The following is a 22,623-nucleotide window of genomic DNA, read 5'->3' on the forward strand; positions in this document are numbered from 1 at the left end:
GCGCGCGCCATTTTTTTTCCTTCTCTGACCCTTTTTTGGAGGCACCTAAAAAGGCAAAAAGTGTAGCACTCAGGAAATGAAGGTTTTTTTTTTCTTCCAGGGTACAGCGAGGGGGGAAACGGCTGCATGGGCCCTTTTCGGATTCCACGCCGTGGTTGTTCATCCCTCTGGCTCATTAGCCAAGTCCTCCGGAGACTTCCTCTCTCTGTCCTCTCAGTGACGGCATCAGATATCAGCCGTTAGGAAGTTCAGCGGATTGTAGAGGTTTCAGCAGTTAATCTATTTAATCCAATAAGAAATAAATAATCGATTTTTAGATGAATAATAGATTCAGAACTGTCGCTTTTTTCACAATTTAAAAAAAATAGTGAATACAAGCTCTACAAGATCTAGAAGCTCACATCTACAAGATCTAGAAGCTCACATCTACAAGATCTAGAAGCTCACATCTACAAGATCTAGAAGCTCACATCTACAAGATCTAGAAGCTCACATCTACAAGATCTAGAAGCTCACATCTACAAGATCTAGAAGCTCACATCTACAAGATCTAGAAGGTCACAACGTGCCATTGTTACATCAGCTATTTCCGCTGTTTTTGTGCGACACTGTTGTTGCATGATGAATGATAAAATAGGGGTCCATTCATTGATATATAAAAATGAATAAAACAACCCATCCAAAAAAAACGTGCTTCCAGATTATTTGATTAATCAAAAAGTTATCTCATGGAATAATTGATAGTCGCCGCCGCCCTACTGGACTGCCCATGACACTGACCCCTTCAGCTGCAGAGTGATGCCAATGTAACTGTCAGCTCATCACAACCGCGAACCAAGCTTACAAATATACATTATGAAGCCGTATTTCAAAATAGGGAAAATAGCCGATCTACAATTTCACAACGTGTTGTGAACATTAGCTATTTTCAGTATTTGTTTAATTTTTTTTTAAATGTATGGACATCTTTTGAATTAAACATTAAACAAAATTCAACCCTTGGGAATAATTATTAAGTCAAAATAAAAATTATGGGGTTAGGGTTAGTGGTAACCCCCCCACCGCAAAAACAAAAGAGTCCTAAAAAACCCACTGAGCATTTTTCGGGCTATTAGACGTCTAAAATACGTCTAAGGGCTAGTCTAAAACTGGGTTATAATTGGTCTAACAGTGAATGTTTTTTAGACGTCTAGGCTTAGCCTAGACGTTTATTAGCTGTTTTTTACGCGTCTATTTATAGACCGTCTATATTATAGCCGTTGAAATGACGTCTGTAATATAGACGTCTATATATAGACGCTTAAAAAACTGCTAATCAACATCTAGGCTAAGCCTAGATGGCTTTTCTAGACGTCAGGCTAAGCCTAGACGTCTAAAAAACTTTCACTGTTAGACCAATTATAACCCCGTTTTAGATGGAGGTCTAATAGCCGACTATGGCTCACTGGGAAGGGTCCTAACCCGCTGTTTGTGAAGCAGTGCTCCTAGAGGCCGCAGGCCTGCTTGCAGATCGATGGTGGTCAGTGGAGAGCGACTGTATCTGTTTCTGCGGCGTCTCCGGGAGTTGCTCCGTGGCAAAGGTCGCGATCCTGGCCTGGAGGTCATCTCTTCAGCTAGCCAGTAGTTGGCCAGCTGACCCCTTGCTCCTTGCGGGCTGACCTCCCCCCTCCCTCTCCTCCTCTGCTTGTCCCCAGTGGTGGAAAGTAACTAATTATATTTACTCAAGTACCGTGCTAAAGTACAATTTTGAGGTTATTTTACTTTACTTGAGTATCTCCATTGTTAGATGTTTTATTATACATGTACTCAGAGGCAAATATTGTACTTTTTACTCTTAAACTGTAATCATACGTGTCTTTGCGAATTTTGATTATTATTATAAAACATACATTAACCGGTTAAAGGGATAGTTCACCCCCAAAATGACTTGTTTTCTATCAATTACACACCCCATGAAGCATATGAGTTCATGGAGATTTTTTAGTTTTTTCCTAAGCCAATAATTTGATAATCTGTGGTCTCTCCAGTATAGAGTGTCCTTTGTGTCTCCTACCGAATACCTTAGCATCTTTATTATTATCATCAAATTATTGGCTCAGGAATGTGACAAAAACTAAAAATCTCCATGAATTCAAGGCTTCATATGGTGTGTAGTTGATAGAAAATAAGTATTTTTTTGGGTGAACTACTCCTTTAAGCTGTAGTTTATACTTCAGCTGTTCGATCTGCAAGCTCACAACGTGTCGCAAAGCAAAGATCAGAGCCTCGTTGTATTGCTACTTTTACCACTGGCCCGCCCCACAGGGCTTCTTGTGCTACGCTCAACTTCCCCCGCATTGATCAGGCTGAACCCTTGACCAACGGCAGTGTTCCACTTGCACCGCCAGACGCCTTCAATAACTGTTAGCACGTCCGCTAAGGCTATATAGCTTGTCCTCGCATTAGGTGGCGGGGGCTCGTGTTTCAGGGCGAGTTGTTGCTGCCTTTGTTTTGGCATTAACCCGTTAAGACCGGGAACGCATCTGTGTGTCATTTTTTAATTTCTTTGGGCTATTCAAAAATAGCAGATCTACAAGCTCATAGCACGGCACTCGGTGCCGCGCTATGACCTTGTAGATCTGCTATTTTTTAGAAAAATCCTGAAAATGTATGCCAATCATTGAATATATATATTTTTTTTTGTAAAGCAAACATTTGTAATTTGTCATTTTTGCTTCTGGGGATTCTACAAATGTCTTCTAAAACGTTTGAAAAACGTATGTTTCTATATCAGTGGTTCTCAAACTTTTTCATGTCAAGGACATCAAGGACAACCCAAAATTATATGTATATTTCCGCGGACCCCTATCTCAAAATATTTTGTTCCAGGGACCCCCCAGAAGCAAAGATTTGAGTTAAAAAATGTTCGCTTAAAAATATATATATTTTCAAAGATTTGCTCAAATTTTCAAGATTTTTTCAAAAATAGCAGATCATTTTTTAATAGCCCAAAGAAATAAAAAAAAATGACACAGATGCGTTCCCGGTCTTAATGGGTTAAAGAAACAGCGAGGTAATAAAAAACGGAATAATTTCCAGACAAAAGCGCTCGTCTGCGTCTGATGTACAGCTCAAGCATTAAACTTGTGCAGAGTATTACTTGAGCCTATCGATCGCCCAGCCAGTCCTCTCTCTCTCGCCGGAGAGAGAGAGGAGGGCGAGCGTGTGTGCAAAATCAATGCTTTATTTTCTCCTAGGCTACCCTTGTTCATGCTTGTTTTTTTGTCGATGAAAAGGGGAGAGAGAGAGAGAGAGAGAGGGACGGAGAGAGAGCGAGAATCCATTTCTCTCCATAATATTCCCTCTCTCTCTCCATTGACTGCAATTACTTATTTTTGGCAAAAGAGCTCCCTTGTTCTGTGTGTTATCTCTTCAGATCGCATATCATTGCATCCCCCCCACCGCCCCCTTATCTGTGTCACGTTCACAGCGGGATGAATTCACCTTTTATGTTGCACCGTGGTGGGTGTGGGTGGATGTCATGTTGTTTGTTATGGGAGTTGCATGGGCAGATATGTGCTCAATATCACTTTGACATCCGGGAGCAATGATACACAGAGGAGGCCTCGCACCTTTTCAGGGCTGCAACCATCGATCATTCTATTAGCGTTTATTCCGTCGATTACTTTTTCGATTAATCGAGAAGTATGTTTTTTATAATATGTTTTCTTTTTTATATATCAACGAATCAACGTAAAACAAAAACAAATCGTTTTTTTAATAATTGACTAAATCTATTAGTCTGATTAAACACTGTCATACAACAGTGTTGCACGAAAATAACAAATCTAAATTTTTCTTAAAATCTATTATTATTTTTGTAATCAATAACATCAATTAGTTTGCACCCCTACCGATGAGTCACACCTTTTAAACCACGTTCAAACTGCCGTCTGTATTTTGGGCATTATGTCATTATAGACAACATTTAATTGTATTGTATGAATTGTATTTTTTAATAGTCAGATCTGGGAGCTTGTAGATTGGGCAATTTCCTCTATCCGCGTACGAGAAAGTCTGCAGGGCTTGTGTGTGTGTTTGTGTTTTGCATTGACACGTTCCATGTCAGCGCCTTCAGCGTCCTATACGCCTTTAGCTTGCCAAAGCATGTAAAGAGCTTGTGTGTTGCCTCTGTGAAGTTTGGTGAAGTGGGGATCGGTGGTCGACCGGGCCGACACATAAAGCCAGGGTCAGCGGACACACAGGAACACGGGCTGCTCGGTGACGGCCTTGCCCCCCGTACACACAGTGATGACTGCACTCACGAGGAGCCATTGTGTGCACCTCCACATACACACACACACACACCCCACTCCCCCATCCCACCCCCGGTGAAGGTTAACTGTCTGGTTCGGGGAGGTGGGAGGTGGGGAGGGGGGGGGAGTCAGGAAGCGTAAGCTGCCCTCCCCTGCACTTTTCCCATCCAACAGCCCTCTTGCCAAGCCTCCAGACTGAACAATCCTCTGCCTGTGGTATGAGAGGCAGGGAGAGAGAGAGGAAGGGAGGGTCAGTCAGTCAGTGGTGCTGGAAGAAGTATTCTCAGTTTCTATTTTTTACTCGAGTAAACCTATAGAGTAACAATACCACAAAGTAGAACATACTCTCTCACAAGTAAAACGTTCTGTATTTAAAAAAAAACTTGAGTAAAAGTACAAAGGTATTGGCATCAAAATATACTTGCAGTACCAAAGTAAACATACGGTACTGTACAGTAGATCTGCTATTTTCAAATAGCCACTTTGTCACTCGTTGATTCATGTACTCTATGTATTGGCTAGAACTAGTTAGTAACTAGTGACTAAAGCTGTCAAATAATTGTAGTGGAGTAAAGAAGAGCAACATTTGCCTCTGAGATGCAGATGTGACGTGCACAAGTAAAGTAAGAGTACCTCAAAGTTGTACTCAAGTACAGTATTTGAGCAGAACAGAACAATCCAGGGCCTGTGGCTGAGAGTCAGGGAGTCAGACGCAGAGGAAAGGGAGGAGGGAGGAGAACGGGAAAGAAAGTAGACTTCAAGAAGTCAGAGTAGGGGCAGGGACAGAATGAGTGGAGGGTCAGAGAGAGAGGGAGTGTGTGTGTGTGTGTGTGTGTGTGTGTGTGTGTGTGTGTGTGTGTGTGTGTGTGTGTGTGCGTGTGCGCGTGCGCGCGCGCATTACTATACTTGTGAGGGCCTAAATGTTGTGGTTATAGGATTAGGCACTTACAAGTTCGGTTTAGGGTATGCCTGATTTAAATGCTTTGCGTGTTCATGTGCACCGAAAATAACTGATCTACAAGTCCACAGCACAACGCCTTTGTTGTGAGCTTGTACAATATAGATCAGCTGTTTTCAGCTTTTAGGGGTGAGGGTTAAAAATGGCATTTGATCAAAATGGCATTCATAAAATCACTGTCCTAAAACGCTGATGTCCTCACAAGTATAGTAATACAAACGTGTGTGTGTGTGTGTGTGTGTGTGTGTGCGTGTGTGTGTGTGTGTGTGTGTGAGGGAGGGAGGGAGGGGAGGTCAGTTCTGCAGGGCAACGTCAGGGCTCTTATGTTATGCAAGTGTTCCGTTTTCGTTAGTCCCAGCCAGGGTTTTGATCCAGATCGCATGAAGCATAATGGCAAATGCTGAACACTCTGTTCACACGCACACGCACACGCACACGCACACACACACACACACACACACACACACACACACACACACACACACACACACACACACACGGTTTGTCCCCCTCACCCCCCACTACATCCAAAAACAGGCTCCATTTAAGGTATTTTCCCACTTGCAAATGGGTTTGAAAAGTGGCCAGCAAAAGCCATGTTTTGGTTGGTTCAAGTTATGCATGCACGGCGCGCACACACGACACACACATACACACGGACGTACGCACGCACGCACACACATTTGAGAGTGTGTGGAATGAATATTTAAAAAAATGCATGCACAGAGACACACAGAATAGATTTCTCAAGTTGCGCGCGTACACACACACACACACACACGCACGTGCACGCGCGTGCGCGCAGACGAGTGCTTGTGCACGCACCACGGCTCATATCAAATCAACGGTTGCATCTTTGTTAAATTGTCCAGGAAATTGTTTGCGGTGCTTTGATAACACAGGTGTTTATATGGTAATAAGTTGTGGGGGCTGGGTGAGGATGGTACTATAAAGTCATTAGGCTGTTACAAGAAGAAGAAATGAAGCTCCATCTCCTTCGCACACTGAAAACTCATAACCACAGGGTTCTCAGCAGCTGGCCCGGGGCCCACCTAGGGGTCCCCAGAGTGGACCCTTACGGGTCTGTAACTCTGTGTACATATGGAACCTTTTTTTTTTTTTTATCTTTGTGAACCCAATCGTACCATTCTCAGTGTTGAGTTAATTTAATTTATGGGGGTCCCTGGCCTAATGCAGATTTGAAATTAAAATGTTAGAGAACCACTAAAATGGAAGAGGGCTCAAGAGAGCCTATTATGCTCAGTAAGGCTGTTTTTTGTAACTCAAATCTTTTGCTTCTGGGGGGTCCCTGGAACAAAATATTTGACAAATGTTCACTTTTAAAAAACGTATATTCAAAGATTTGCACAACTTGCACAACAAGCTCATAGCGCGGTACTCGGGCTATGACCTTGTACATCTGCTATTTTTGAATAGCCAAAGAAATCTTAAAATGACAGAAATATGTTCCCGGATTGAATGGGTCAAGATATAACTCGACCTTGCATTTTGGCTTCAGAATAAACGTCCTTTTATGATGTCACTCCCCTCACCTCCCAATTTCTACTCATAGGACAAGCGCTTTAAAAAAGAAACGAATACAAAAAATAGGCAAAACGTTTCTGCCTCCACTGCCTCTGAGATTGAGATGCAGAGCAGAGCAGGGCAGGACGCCGAACAAAGATGTCTATCCTACAAAGGTGCCCTATCTCATCTGACGGTGACACGACGCCTGCCACAAAGGCAGAGGCAGTATACGCAGCGCTCAGCCTGTCTATGTTGGTAAATAATGAATAGGTCACACCTGGTGGTCTCTATGAGGATGGCAGCAGCTTTCTTCCCCTTCCTCCCAGGGTGTGTGTGTGGGTGTGCGTGTGTGCGTGAGTGGTGGCGTGTGGTTGTATTACTATACTTGTGATGGCCAAGTGTTTTTGTGGTTAACCCATTGAGACCTGAAACGCATCTGTGTCATTTTTAGATAATTTTACACTTTGGCTATTCAAAAATAGCAGATATACAAGCTCATAGCGCGGCACCGAGTGCCGCGCTATGAGCATGTAGATCTGCTATTTTTGAAAAATCTTGAAAATGTGTGCAAATCTTTCAATATATATTTTTTTAAAGCGAACATTTTTACTCAAATCTTTGCTTCTGGGACCCCCTGGAACAAAATATTTTGAGATGGGGGTCCGCGGCCAAATACATATAGTTTTGGGGGTCCTCGACATGAAAAAGATTGAGAACCACTGATATAGAAACATACGTTCTTCAGAATACTGTTGCGTTTTAGGAGACATGTCGAATCGGCTTCAGGTCTTAATGGGTTAAATGTCTGAAAATCCAACCTAAACACTGATGACAGTGCTGTCGAACAAGTCGATGAAGCTATCTATTTTAAACAATATGTAGTGGGGGGGTCCCTACTTCATCTCTCTCTCAGCTAGGGGGTCCTTGGGCTGAAAAACGTTGAAGACCCCTGAATTAGAGGTTATAGGTTTAGGGGTTGGGGTTAGAGTTTTCCTCATTTTATAGTTAGTTGTGCAGGGACATGTCAGGGTAGTTCAGTCAACAGAGCACTCGCCGTTTGGACCACAAGGTCATGGGTTCAATTGCGGGGCAAACCGTCAACCCTCTGCCTATATGAGCATCATGGCGTGGTTGTGGTAAGTCTTGTGGTAAAGTACTGGGAGGGAGCTGATGGTATAGGACCTCAGCAATCCATCTCCCAGGGGTCTAGACATTGAAAAGGGAATAACTGCCGAAAAATAAGCCTCTCCAACCCTGCTTAACCCAATAAGACCGGGAAAAGCATCCGTGTCATTTTAAGATTTATTTGGCTATTCAAAAATAGCAGATCTACAAGCTCATAGCGCTGCACCGAGTGCCGCGCTATGAGCTTGTATAAATAGCTGGTCTTCAAGCTCAGAACGCATTACGCTGCGACGCGTTGTGAGCTTGTAGATTGGCTATTTTCTATGCGTCTTAAAAAGTTTGATGTCCTCACAAGTATGGTAACACAAACTTGTGTGTGAGAGTGTGTGTGAGTGTTTGTTTGTGTGTGTGTGAGTGTGAGTGTGTGCGTACATTAATCAAAATTCTCCTGCAGTCTCCACTTTTGTGTTTTCTTTAACCTTTAGCCATAGAGTGTCCTCTTGTGTCACAACCGCCAAAGTGCTTTAACTGCGTCTGTGCAGGTGTATTGTGTGTGTGTGTGTGTGCGTGCGTGCGTGCGTGCGTGTGTGTGTGTGCGCGTGTGTTTATACAGTGTGCGGCCGTGACTTTGAAAGGCAACGGTGAACTTGTAAGATGTGTACTGTTAGCTAAATTCTTCTGTTGAATAAGAAAGACTACATAAAAAAAGCCGCTACAAGGTAACAAATTTAACGACTTAAAAATGTCATCTGGCGCTAAGATTAAGTGTCCTTTTATATGTGTCTGAGTACTGAGTTCAGGGTTATCCTAAAAAGCACAATGTCCCTCATTAAGGAGAGTTGATTTCTCTAGTGACTCGTTGATTTAGTCTTTAGTGCACCGCGCAGTCCTTCTCAAAGTGGGGTCCAGGGACCCTCAGGGTTCCTCGACGGGGTTCCAAATGTACCTTAACCCATTTAGACCTGAGGCCGCCGATGCCACAAAATGTCTTCTAAAATCCTTAAAGTTTCCGGAAAATGTTTCTATATCAGTGGTGCTCAAACTTTTATTCATGTCAAGGACCACCCAAAATGATATGTATTTGGCTGCTGACCCCCATAGCAAAATATTTTTGTTCCAGGGACCCCCCAGTAGCATAGATTTGAGTTATAAATGTTGTTTAAAAAAATATTTATTCAAAGATTTGCACAAATTTTCAAGATCGTTCAAAAATAGCCAAAGTCTAAAATAATGCTTTTTAGCTCAGATCTAAAAATGACACAGATGCCTTCCCGGTCTTAATGGGCTAATAGATCTATAACTCTGAGAGTGTGCAAATGGTACCAAAAAAAGTCTTATGGAGGTCCCTTGGAATCATTTTTTTTAGAACCACTGATTTAGTGCCTTAAAATCACGAACGGGTAGAAGCTAATGCAATATTATGTTTGCGAGCTTCACCGAAAGATAACAAAGATTGTGCATGAAAAGACATTACAAAAAAAAAAGCCAAATTGAGATGTAACGCATCATCAGTCATGCCACCATCTCTTTTCTGTCAAGAAGACTTGTCTCATTAAAATTACATGCGGCGTATTGAGCTACAGTATACCAATTAGAACAGCTCTCCATAAAAGAATAGATAAAAGAATAAAGTCCTGGTGCTTACTCCTAACAATCAGCATTTAATGACTGGCTATGGGCTAAAGAGGGAAAAAAGTGGGAGCTTCTCGCACTTTTATAATGCTGCATTTGACACTACAAAACATTTGAGGAGCTATTTGGCTAATTATTTTTATGTATTAAAAATGTCTGTTCATTTTAAAAGAAGACATGCTGCTATGAGCCTCCCTGCACTTATATTGTGTTTTTTTCAAGATGAAACATATTATTTAATGCATTTAAAGGACATTTTGTTACTGTGTGAGTTTGTGTTACTGTAAATTATGACACCAAAATGTAAACTTTTACTTGAAATGCATATTGCTCCTAATATCGGTTATTCCTTCGGTCTCCTTGATCACTAATAATCAGTGGTGATAAAAGTACTTCCATTTTTTACTTAAGTAAAAGTATCAATACTGCAATGGAGAAATACTCTGTCACAAGTAAAAGTCTGGAATGTCTCATTTTACAAGTTTTCAAATGTATAAAAATAATTTGAAAATAGCAGATCTACAAGCTCACAATGCGTGGCATCGCGACGCATTGTGAGCTTGTAGATCGGCTATTTTCAAATGGCCAAAATGTGTATAGGGCTGAAGTGGTTAATGTATGTTTTGTAATAATAATCCAAATCTACAAAGTAACTAGTAACTCAAGTTTTCAAATAATTGTAGTGGTGTAAAAGCACAATATTTGCCTCTGAGATGTAGTGGAGTAGAAGTAAAAGTACTGAAAATTGGAAATACTCCATCCAGTAAAGTAAAAGTACCTCAAAATTGTACTTAAGTGCAGTACTTAAGTACAATTAAGGTAACTAAGTAAATGTACTTAGTTACTTTACACCACTGCTAGTAATCGGTATCGGCCCTGAAAGAATCCCATCGGGTCGATCCCCAGTGCTTACTCCTGACAATCAGCATGTAATGACTGACTATGAGCTCAATTGGATTTTCTACCTTTTGCAGCCTTCCAGGAAATGCACTGCTCAGGTTGTTCAGCACAGGGAACATTGTAAATCTAATTTAGCCATAATCCTGCAACGCTATCATTGAAGCTGCTACGTCGTTGGCTCATGGCTAAGAAGAAGTAGTGGTGGAAGTACATTTACTCAAGTACTGCAATTAAAGTACAATTTTGCTGTACTTTTGCTTTGCGTTTCAATACTTATACACTTCTACTCCACCACATACTGCTTACTTTGTAGGTTTACATTAGTATTACAGAACATACATTAAAGCAGCACTATGTAACTTTTTAACAACTATATAGCATGTTATGGCAATCTTTTGAATACAGGCCTTTTGCCTGTGACAGAGCATATTTGTATTGTAGTATTTCTACTTTTACTTAGGTGAATTATCTGAGTACTTCTGGCACCACAGCTCAGAAGACCTGGAGACCGCCAGGTGCCCTCGTGCTGCAAACGTCGGCGGTGTTAGTTTGTTTATCTTTCTTAAAGAACAAACTCTCTCTTTCTTTCTTAAAAGAACAAACTCTCATAGGGAGCAGGTAGATACGAGTGGCTCAACCATGGCTATCAGCGCTGCAGTCGGGGCGTGTTAGAGAGATAGCAGCAAACTGCGTCACGCTGAGCGTGATTCAGGAGTCATGAGAATGTTTTATCTCTTGTGTATATCGTTGTTGTCGGGCGGAAAGCTTCTATGTCCAAAAACTGTTACTTTTCAGGGGGGGGGGGAGGGGTAACCTGTGTTCCAATGCAGTGGTTCTCAAACGGTTTCATGTCAAGGAAGAACCCCCAAAATGATACTGTATGTATTTTGAATTGTATAAAAATGTTAACTTACTGTTGATTTTGTCATTTTTATTAGGAAGAAAACCCGGACTGGATTCGTGGATCCGGTTCCAGATCTTCAAATAGTCAAATCAAACGTAAGTTAACATTTTTATAATAAAAACAAACAGTACTGGGTTTGGTGACGCTCTATATTGTCTGAATCAACTTTGTTTATGTTTGTTTATGTGCTAAAATAGTGACTTTGAGAGCTGTTTAACCGTACAATGTAAGTCAACGAGGAGCATATTTTAAATTCTATCAATTTCTAGTCAATGGAGAAATTATTTTTGGTTTACCTTTGGAGTTACATCAGGGCAAGGTAACGACACAACCCAAACCTCTACCAAAGTGGTCTTGCCCTTTAAACCACTTTCACTGTCAAAATGTTTCAAAAAGAGCAAAAAATTGCAGATCTACTGTTGCAACTTGTCAGCTCTGTTTGTGTGTGTGTGTGTGTGTGTGTGTGTGTGTGCGTGTAAACGCGTGCGTGTGTGTGTGCGTGTGTGTGTGCTCATTTTGCATGACATAATTTTGCCAAAGAAAACATAGAAAAGTTGACAGATGGAGATACGAGGTTTCTATGGCGACAGCAGCGATATCAATCTGTGTGCACAGTGAGCGGTGGAGCGCGCTGCGTTCCTTTTCTAGTTGCTGCTGTTGCAACACAGCCTGCTGTGTGAAGTGGTATTGTTGGTGTTTTCTTAAAGGTTAGTGTTGTGTTGTCGGGGATAGACGTGTGTGTGGATGGATGTGGAAGAGAACACAGTCCCCAGACTGTAAGTTCACACAGGGCTCCGTGGTAGAGCAGCAGGATTGAAGATAATATACCTTATGAATTCTATTGACATCAGCAGTCCCACAGTCAATAACCTTTCTGTAGCGTCGCTGTGGGAGGGAAACCTTGTATGTCCAAAACTTAAACTTTTTAGGAAATGAGGGGAGGGGAGGGGCGTGATAGTGAAATGCAACCCACTTCCGGGCAAGACCCGGAAAAGACGCGCCGTGATTGGCTATATTAGTCACTTTGAGTGGCAGTTGGGGCAAACGCTCACCTCAAAACATGATTTACGGTAGTGGGATTCGATCACGGGAGGTTGCGGTCGGCAGACCAATGCGTAGCGAGGCACGCCACCAGAACAGTTAGAGAATTAGGGTTTTGGGCTGTATTAGATTGTGACAACACTCCCACTGTCTCTGTGGGGCGGAGTCCTTGTTTTCTCGTTTTTGTGTTCAGCCTATCGCAAGGCGGCAGGGTGGGGCTTGGTACGAATTTCGCTATAGAACCATATCATGCGGGGGGGGGAGTAGACCTGTGTCACAAACTCTTATTAATACTTTTGCTTGGTTCAATATTTATTAAAAACCCACAGTCAGACTGTAACTTTTGTCACGATGCAGCGTGTTGTGAGCTTGTACATCGGCAATCCTCACTTTTTTTGTGCGACATTTCTTGGACGACGAAGTAGTCATCATTAGCATTAATTTATGAAAAAACATAAAACCCTGAAATGTGGAGATGCAAGGTTTCTCCCCGAACGCAGCAGTGATAGGCTTTTGTGCAAAAAAAAAAAACAGGAGGTATTAGCAGGGCTTCAAAGGCTGCCCTGTGTAGAAAAACTCCTACCCGTTTTGCAAAGACAAACTGTTGTCATCAAGGAATTAGGCGCAAAAAACTGTCTGGTGCTTTTTCTGTTGTGCTTTTTCCTCGTGAGCCAACGGCACAACAAACTGAAGCTGAATGTTTACTGGGCTGTGGAGGAGAGTGGAAGTAGGAACAACACCATGTTTCCTGTCTGGTGATTTGTAAAAAAACCTCCTTGAATTAATTTTGTCCTGGAAAGCTGCCTAGCTGCCGCTTTGCAGGGACTTTTTCACTCTCTGCTCTGTAAACAGTGGAAAGGAGACCCCGTAGATTTCTGTCCCGCTTCTCACTCCTTCCATTCTTTCCATTGTACTGCATGTGTGCACGCAACTATTGGAAGTGTAAGTACATTTACTCAAGTACTGCACTTAAAGTACAATTTTTAGGTACTTTTACTTGAGTATTTCCATTGAGAGTTCCATGTGAAAGTTCTACTCCACAACATCTCAGAGCCAAATTTGTACTTTTTAAACTCCACTGCGATTATTTGACAGCTTTAGTTACTTGTCACTTTGCAGATGTAGCTTATTAACGTGCATTAACCACTTAGCCTTATTCTATACTTTGGCTATTCAGAAATAGCCCATCTACAAGCTCACAACGCGTTGAGAGCTTTTAGATCAGCAATTCTTTTATATTTTGTGTTTTTACTTTGGTACTGTAAGTATATTTTGATGCAAATACTTTAGTTCTTTTACTCAAGTAACATTTTGAATACAGGACTTTTACTTGCTCAAAAGATAATACACTTTAGATTTATTGTGTACATTGATGTGTGCATATGATTGTGTGTGTGTGTGCAGCCTTAGTATGTGAAGTGTCTGTGTGTGTCATGTGTTTAAAAAGATTAACCCTAGCTTCCCTATTCTTAGCATGTAATAATAGGCGTACATTTGGCCTGAAAAAAAGGGCGAACATTTGGCAGAAATAGGCAAACATTTGGCGAAAATAGCAGATCAACAAAGTGTATGGTTTAAGAGCTTAAATAGAATGTGTGTTAGGTGTGCTATGTGCGATCGAGTGTGTTGCTGCCACTGTGTATGTGTGTTCAGGATATGAATGGCATTTGCATAATGTTATTTTTATAGTTGTGGATAATCCCCTTTGTTGTGCGATCAAGATAGTAAATGTGTAGCTTGAGGTGATATTTCTGTTCTTTTAATTATGTTTCAGGTAACATCTGTATTCTACAGAGACCTAGACTAGAACAAGAGGAATAATAATAATACAAAATAATGATAATAATAAAAACATTGCTTGTTGAACACGATATTGGATTACACAACTTCATACTGACTCACGTCCAATTCTACCGCAGTGGACCTGAAAGTAGGGTCCGGGGGGGCCCCCAGCCCAGGGGTCCTTTGCGGGGTTTCCAGGGGGTCCCCCAGCAAAATTAGTCATAGCATCACAATCAGTTTATTGACACTCTAATCGCGTTAACCCTATTTTATACTTCAGAAATAGCCACGATCTGCAAGCTTGCTTTACATTTCTTTGGCTATTCAAAAATAGCAGATATACAAGCTCATAGCGCGGCACCTAGTGCCGCGCTATGAGCTTGTAGATCTGCTATTTTTGAAAAATCATCAAATCTTTGGATATATATGTTTTTTAAAGCAAACACCTTGCGTCGAAAATGTTGACATTGCTTTGAAAAATCTTGAAAGAAATGTGAAAGATAATAATGGAATAATATGTTATGGATATGTTATTGACATGGCTAAGTAACATAGATCTGCTATTTTTGAAAAAAACGTGAACATTTGTGCAAAAGTCTTTGGCTATATATTGCACCTTGCGTTGAAAATGTTGACATTGCTTTGACAATTCTTGAAAGAATTGTGAAAAAGATAATAATGGAATGATATGTTATGGATATGTTATTGACACGGCTAAGTAACATAATCAATTCTGGCGGTCCTTGACATGACAATGTCTGAGAGAACTGTAACTGTTGTACAGTGAACGTGTCACAGAAGAAGGAAAACGCTACCATTGAGACTCTCTTAATGAAACGGTTAAGATGGACGCTCCGTATCGCTTCCTTCAACAGAAAGAGAGAAAAAAAAGAAAAAAAGGCTCCTCATCTAAATGGAAAACACATTGTCTTCATTATTTGCAAGTGGTGAATGAAGGCAGTTTCCATGGTTACCGCCATCAGAGGCTGAAGCCGGGGCTGTGAGGCCAGAGTGGAGGAAAAAGAACGGGTGTGTGTGGGGGGGGGGGGGGTTCTCAACGTCTGGCTTGGGGACCACCAGGGGGGTCGAAACGGATGCTTCACGGGTCTGTAACTCTTGAGAGCGTACATGCAAAACGGACCCGCCGTTTGGTTCCATTTGTACGCTCTCAAAGTTAAAGGGATAGTTCACCCCCAAAAATTTCCTATCGATTAGTCACCCCATGGAGACTTGAATTCATGGATATTTTTTTAGTTTTTGTCCGCATTCCTAAACCAATAATTTGACGGCGGTTCCGGTAGGAGACACAAAGTGTCTCCTTTGTGTCTCCTACCGGAAACGCTGCCTAACGGTCCGCTGGTCATCAAATTCAGAAATGTATATCCATGAATTGAAAAAGATTTTTTTTGTGTGAACTATCCCTTTAAATAAACACTGAGGTTTTTACAGTGTAGATTGGGGGGGTTTCCAGAGGTTTATTTTAAATGGTATCAAATGGGGGGTCCGTGGGCCTAATCCATACCAAACTGGGGGGGGGGGGGGGTTCCTTGAAATTCCAAACGGTCGATAATCTCTGGGCTTAAGAGGAGCAAAGTGGCTCCTTAATGGTGAGATGGTACAAATGGCTCTCTCTCTCTGTCTGTCTGAGAGCTTTATTAGCGCTGGCATTTCCATGTTGGCCAAACAGCAGTGTGCGGTTGTAAACAAACCATCAGTTTCCTATCAGTATGTTGTGTCCACAAGCTGGCAGCTTTTAATGAAATGAGATGAATCACGCAGGGGAATCAGTATGTATCATTGTGTAGCGCTATGGAAGTGAATACAGTAACGCTATACTTACTCAGGTCTGCTTATTATAATTTCCCCCCAAGATTTGATTTGAAAATAGCAGATCTACTAGCTCACAACGCATCGCATCGCGAGGTGGTGTGAGCTTTTTTGGGGCTTGTTTTCCTAGACCTGGTTGCTTGTTTCTCTCATAGAATCTGGCAACACTGTCTGTACGTGCCATTTTCCACATCGTCACCTTTTTAAAGCCTGCCCTATTTCGGGCACGTCATTATAGGCGAAACATTTTTTACACTTTTTACACAATGTTTTTTTAAGATTTGTCAAAATATATGTTGACAATTTTTTTTAAAACATGTGCTGTGAGCTTGTAGATCTCAAGAGGACGGGGCTGTGGACCATTCAGGAACCTGCCTACCAGTGACATCACATCATCGGTAGGCAGGTTTGGTCAAACAGGATTTCAATGTTATTTTTATTTTTATTGAAGAACAATGAGCTTCTCATTCACCACGCTAACTTTCCAGGAAGAAGAAAGGCTGTAAATTTCTCTTATTAGCTTATGAAGGAATCCCCAATGGATGATGTCATTGGCAGGCATGGTTTCTGAACTGTCCACAAGGGCTCACCCAATGAGACGGCAGAGTGAATGAGTAGACAGAAACGGGTGCCATCAAAATAATGATCAAATAGCGAGGAGGACCAATTATACGAAGATAAAGGTTTTGGATGAAATGGGTGAAGTGTCCCTTTAAGTGGCTATAAGAGCGGGGGGGGGCAGAAACTTGGATGCGCGCACCAATCAAAATGCAGATTGTCTCTCCACACACAGCATGGCGTCCCACCCTAGAGGATTCCATGCTGCATACTAAGCAGGGGGAAGCTATCCGTTTTGACCGCCGTTTATGAGAGCGAGAGAAAAGAGGGGGGGTTGCTGGTGCTTAATTCATTTCCATGTCTAAATATAGGTTAAATTACCTTTAAAAAATCCCACACAGAATTGCCTCATTGCAGGTAAAATGACTCACTTTGGGCTGCTGATAAGCATTAACCCATTAAAGCCGGGAACGCATCTGTGTCATTTTTTTAGATTTCTTTGTGGCTATTCAAAAATAGCAGATCTACAAGCTCATAGCGCGAGTGCCGCGCTATGAGCTTGTAGATCTACTATTTTTGAAAAATCGTGAAGATTCGTGTAAATCTTTGAAATTATATATATTTTTAAAGCGAACATTTGTAACTCAAATCTTAGCTTCTGGGGGGTCAAATTTTCATGATTTGCCCCAAAACAGCAGATCTACAAGCTCATAGCGTAGTGCCGCGCTATGAGCTTGTATATCTGCTTGTATATCAGCTTGTATACTGTAGCTGCTATAATGAAATATTTGACAAATGTTCGCTTTAAAATAGATTTGCACACATTGTGCACGATTTTTCAAAAATAGCAGATATACAAGCTCATAGCGCGGCACTGTGCCGCGCTATGAGCTTGTATATCTGCTATTTTTGAATAGCCCAAATAAATCTTAAAATGACACGGATGAGTTCCCCGGTCTTAATGGGTTAAATGCGACGCTCCGGGGCGAACCAGAGGGGGACAGGGGGGGACAGGGGGGGGGGGGACAAGGTGCCTTTTTCCGCGAGAGGGGAATAAGACATTTCTAATAATAACGGAGGGGAGAGTCGGTGGTGGTCGCGTGGGGACCTCCAATACTCTGTGATTCATGTCAGATAGTAATTGGTTTAGCTGATACAATGCCTTGGTGTTTGGACAGTGATGGAGGGGAGCTAAACAAATTACCAGAAGGGTTGACCTTCTGGTTGCAATGGCCGCTGACCCCAGCCCTCGTGGGTACTGCCTGCCTGCCGTACACACACACACACACACCTCAGAGGCGTGGCGCAGATTTAGATTTTTGGTGCATATCATTATAGGCAAAAATGTAAATACATGTATGTATTATATAGTTACTGCATGCTAAAGGAGCAGCCATTTTCCGACCTTATCGTCATATAATTGGTCCTCACTCATGCTCATTTTAAAGGGATAGTTCACCCTTAAAATGACTTTTGTCTCCATGCGGTGACTAATGGATAGAGAAAAAAAAGTCATTTTGGGGGTGAACTATTCCTTTACAATTCACGTTTACTCACTGAGTGTCTCATTGGCGGGCCACGGAGAGTTCAGAAACCTGCTTAGTTACCAATCAGCTATTTTCACTATTTAACTTATCTTTTGATAATAATAAAAAGGAACGTTTTTTTTTTACATACAAGGTTTCCACATCGACAGCGATGATTTGTATGTTTGCGTTTGAGGCGTTACGCCAACTTTCCTATCCAGAGTGATGTGTGAATGTGCAACAGCATAATATAAACATGCAAATTCCTAGATTACTGACATTACTACAAAGTCCACACAATACACAGTGTTTCAGTTAACTCTTTAAACACTTTCAATGGTACAATTAACTACTTTCAACCGTTGGATATGTCAATATAGGTGGAAAATAGCAGCGGAAATAGCAGATCCACAAGCTCACGGGTTGTGAGCTCGTAGACCTCGCTATGAGCTTGAAGATCTGCTATTTTCTTTTGAATCGTGAAAATTTGTTCAAATCTTTGAATATATATTCTACAAATGTCTTCTAAATCCTGTGTTGCTATGTTGCTATATCAGTGGTGCTCCAACTTTTCCAGGTCAAGGACCCCCAAAATGATATGTATTTGGCCGCGGACCCCCATCTCAAAGTATGTTGTTCCAGGGACCCCAAAAGCACAGATTGGAGTAAAAAACATATATCATATATTCGAAGATTTGCGCAAATTTTCAATATTTTTCAAAAATAGCAGATCTACAAGCTCATAGCGTGGCATGCGCTATGAGCTTGTAGATCTGCTATTTTTGAATAGCCAAAGAAAGATGACAAAGATGCGTTCCCGGTCTTAAAGGGTTAACATAGCAGAGTGTGTTGCGTAAGGGAGTGGTAACAGTTAGGATGTCCAGACATTACATGATTGAATATGAATCATTTCTGGTTGTTTTTCTTTTGTTTAAAGCGTAGATCCACTGCTGCCAGCAGTGAGGACAGATCAAAGAGTTGCACACTTGCAGTGGACAGCAGTGTGTTTTCTTGGGGGCGGGGAGGGGGGGAGGAAAGGAAAGGGCTGTGTCTCCTTCTTGAAACAGACTGGTCCTCCTTTGAACATGGAGCTGTTGCTGTTGGCAAGGTGGACCTTTTTTTGGGGAAATTAAAACTTGATCCTTCTTTCCTGAATATTAGTTTCTCTGCAAAGGATACCCGTCAAAATGTGCAAGGTTTATGTTTATTAGAGCCAGACTGATACATATTGGTCTTTTTGGGCATGTCATTATCGATAACATTTTGCAGTTTTAAGTTTTCAAAATAATTGGCAGTCACAACGCACACACCGTGTTGCAATGCTGTGTGAGCTTGTAGATTGGGTATTTAAAAAAATATATATACATACAGCTTACCCATTGTGCGTTGTGTGCGCGTTGTGAAAGTATATATTGACGCCAATACCGTGTACTTTTACTTTTACTTTTTCTCTTGTGGCATTGCTACTTTTACTTAACCGGGAACTTTACTTGACCGCGAACGCATCTCTGTGTAATTTTTTGATTTCTTTGGCTATTCAAAAATAGCAGATCTACAAGCTCATAGCGCGGCACCGAGTGCAGCGCTATGAGCTTGTAGATCTGCTATTTTAGAGAAATCGTGAACATTGTGCAAATCTTTGAATATATATATTTTTTAAAGCCAACATTTGTAACTCAAATCTTTGCTTCTGGGGGGGGGTCCCTGGAACAAAATATTTTGAGATGAGGGTCCACGGCCCAAATGCATAGCATTTTGGGTGGTCCTTGACATGGAATAGTTTGAGAACCACTGATATTATAGCAACATAGTTTTTTTTTAAAAAAGAATCTGAGTACTTCTTCCACCTGCCAATGATAGAGAGACTGCGATTCATAGAGGTGCGATTCATATGAAACTGATCATAACCACCGCATAGCACTCCAGGTCCCAGCGTGACGTTTGCACACCATCCATGTTTCTCTCCGTCGTCGACAGACATAGAGGGACTCCAATTTGAATTTAAATCCCAAGAAATCATCTGCAGTCATCTGGACGGGTCCAGGCAACTGAGCGCCGTCTCAAAACAGATGGCATTCAATATTATAACACAATTTGTATGTTAAAGAGGTGGCTCGGGTTGTTTGGCTGCAAGCGCCACGCACTGGCGAGTGAGTGTGTGTGCGCGCACGTGCAATGTTTGTGTACATGTGTGCTGTGTCACTGACAGGGCAGCCTCCGTGCATGCGCACACACACACACACACACACACACACACGCACACGCACGCACACGCACACGCACACACGCACACACCCCAGTGGTGGGAAAAGTACTCGAGTAAAAGTATCAATACTGCAATGTAGAAACACTCTGTTACAAGTAAAAGGCCTGTGTTCAAAATGTTACTTGAGTAAAAGTACAAAAGTATTGGCATCAAAATATACTTAAAGTACCGAAAGTAAAAGTACTAACATAAAATAGAAAAATAGCAGATCTACAAGCTCAGAGCGTGTAGATCGGCTATTGTCAAATAGCCTATGTATAAAATAGGGCTGAAGTGGTTAATGTATGTTTTATAATTTTATATTTGCCTCAGAGATTATTATTAGTATTGAAAATTGGAAATATCCAGTAAAGTGAAAGTACCTCAAAATTGTACTTAAGTGCAGTACTTGAGTAAATGTACTTTGTTGTTACTTTACACCCCCCACACACACACACACACACCCCCACACACACACACACACACACACACACACACACACACACACACGCACACCCAGCCTCTCTGGCCATTGTGTTGGGAAGGGAGGCAGCTTGCTTTCAATCCATTATTGACTAATCTCATTAGCCGAGGATCCTAACGCTGAATGAGCCAGAGAAACTGACTTCTCTCTGTCTCGTACACACACGCTCGCACGCACACACACACGCACGCACACACACACACACGCACACGCTCGCTCAGATATTGAAGCCTTCTGCCTGGGAGAGGAGGGAGTCACTTGTAATTATAGACAGCAGTTTTGAAAGAAAAAGTTATTTTTTATTGCCCTTAATTAATCATTTTAATTAAGTGACTGCCTATCTCTGCTTTCTACCGGATCAGCTAATTATATGTTCAGCACTTTGCAGTCGGATCTCGGTGTATGTCCCGCGTGCGCACGCACGCACGTCGCACACACACACACACACACACACACACACACACACACACACACACACACACACACACACACACACACACACACACACACACAAATATGCATGCACACAGTGGTGTAAAGTAACTAAGTACATGTACTCAAGTACTGTACTTGAGTACAATTTTGAGGTACTTTTACTTTACTGGAGTATTTCCAATTTTCTATACGTTTACTTCTACTCCACTACACCACAGAGACAAATATTGAACTTTTACTCCACTACATTTGAAAACTTTGCAGATATAGATATATTACATTATAAAACTTACATTAACCACTTTAGCCCTATTTTATACCTAGGCTATTTGAAAATAGCAGATCTACAAGCTCACACCGCGTCGCATCGTGAGCTTGTAGATCTGCTGTTTTCAAACATTTTAGTACTTTTACTTTTGGTACTTTAAGTACATTGTGTGTGTGCGTGTGCGTGTGCGTGTGCGTGTGCGTGTGCGTGTGTCTGTGTGTGTGTGTGATTTACACAGATGCTATGGTTAATGGTAGCCGTTGACCATGGTGTGTTCAGGTTCAGTGATTTTCAACCTTTTAATTACAATAGCGTTGGCTACTCAAAAATAGCAGATATACTGTACAAGCTCATAGCGCGTCACTTCGTGTCACGCTATGAGCTTGTAGATCTGCTATTTCTGAAAAATCAAACATTTGTGCAAATCTTTGAATATATATATATATATATATGTTTTAAGTGAACATTTTTCACTCAAATCTTTGCTTTTGGAGGTCCCTGGAATTATTTTTTTTTAGATGTGGGGTCCGCGGCCAAATACATATAAAAAAGTTTGAGCACCACCGATATAGAAACAGAAATCAGACATCTTTTAGAATCGGCCTCATGGTCTTATAATGGGTTAAATGGCATTCAGAAAATCGTCATCATAAATGGTCAACACCCTCACAAGTATAGTAAACACACGCACACGCGTGAGTGTGTGTGGCTATAGCCAGGTGACTGGGGCCATCCGTATGTGTGTGTGCAGTGTTCTGCAGTCTCACACAGAGAGCAGAGAGCAGCAGACCACTGCAGAGAGAGAGAGAGAGAGAGAGAGAGGGAGAGAGAGAGAGATTCATGACCCAGCCAGCCTGTAATTGCTGATGCTTCAGCACTTTGCAGAGGGGCTGAAACAGGACGACATGGAATTTCTCAGCTTTTCCGCTTCTCACAGCACTCACTTCCCCTTTTTTTTCTTTTTCTCTTTTCTGATGAAGTGCGTGCGTGTGTGTGTGTGCGTGAGTGTGTTGGGGTGTGTGTGTGTGTGTGTGTAATATACCGGCGCTTCCAACCTGTGGGGCCGGGGCCCACCAGTGGACTGTGAGGATATTGCTAGTGGGCCCCCAAATACTT

At 41.8% G+C, this 22,623-nt stretch overlaps 1 protein-coding gene across 1 annotated transcript in view; it reads left to right on the top strand.

Moving 5' to 3' along the window:
* The window catches only part of LOC308104633 (zinc finger MIZ domain-containing protein 1-like), a 227,223-nt gene that overhangs the window by 94,480 nt on the left and 110,120 nt on the right, over window positions 1–22,623 (top strand). Inside the window, exon 3 of the mRNA XM_080455085.1 lies at window positions 11,376–11,436. The gene's annotated coding sequence lies outside the window, so the exon portion shown is untranslated. The remainder of the gene's footprint in view (window positions 1–11,375; window positions 11,437–22,623) is intronic.

Source organism: Gymnoscopelus braueri (genome assembly GCF_963280865.1).
Source record: "Gymnoscopelus braueri genome assembly, chromosome: 17".
In the NCBI taxonomy this organism is placed as follows: Eukaryota; Metazoa; Chordata; class Actinopteri; order Myctophiformes; family Myctophidae; genus Gymnoscopelus; species Gymnoscopelus braueri.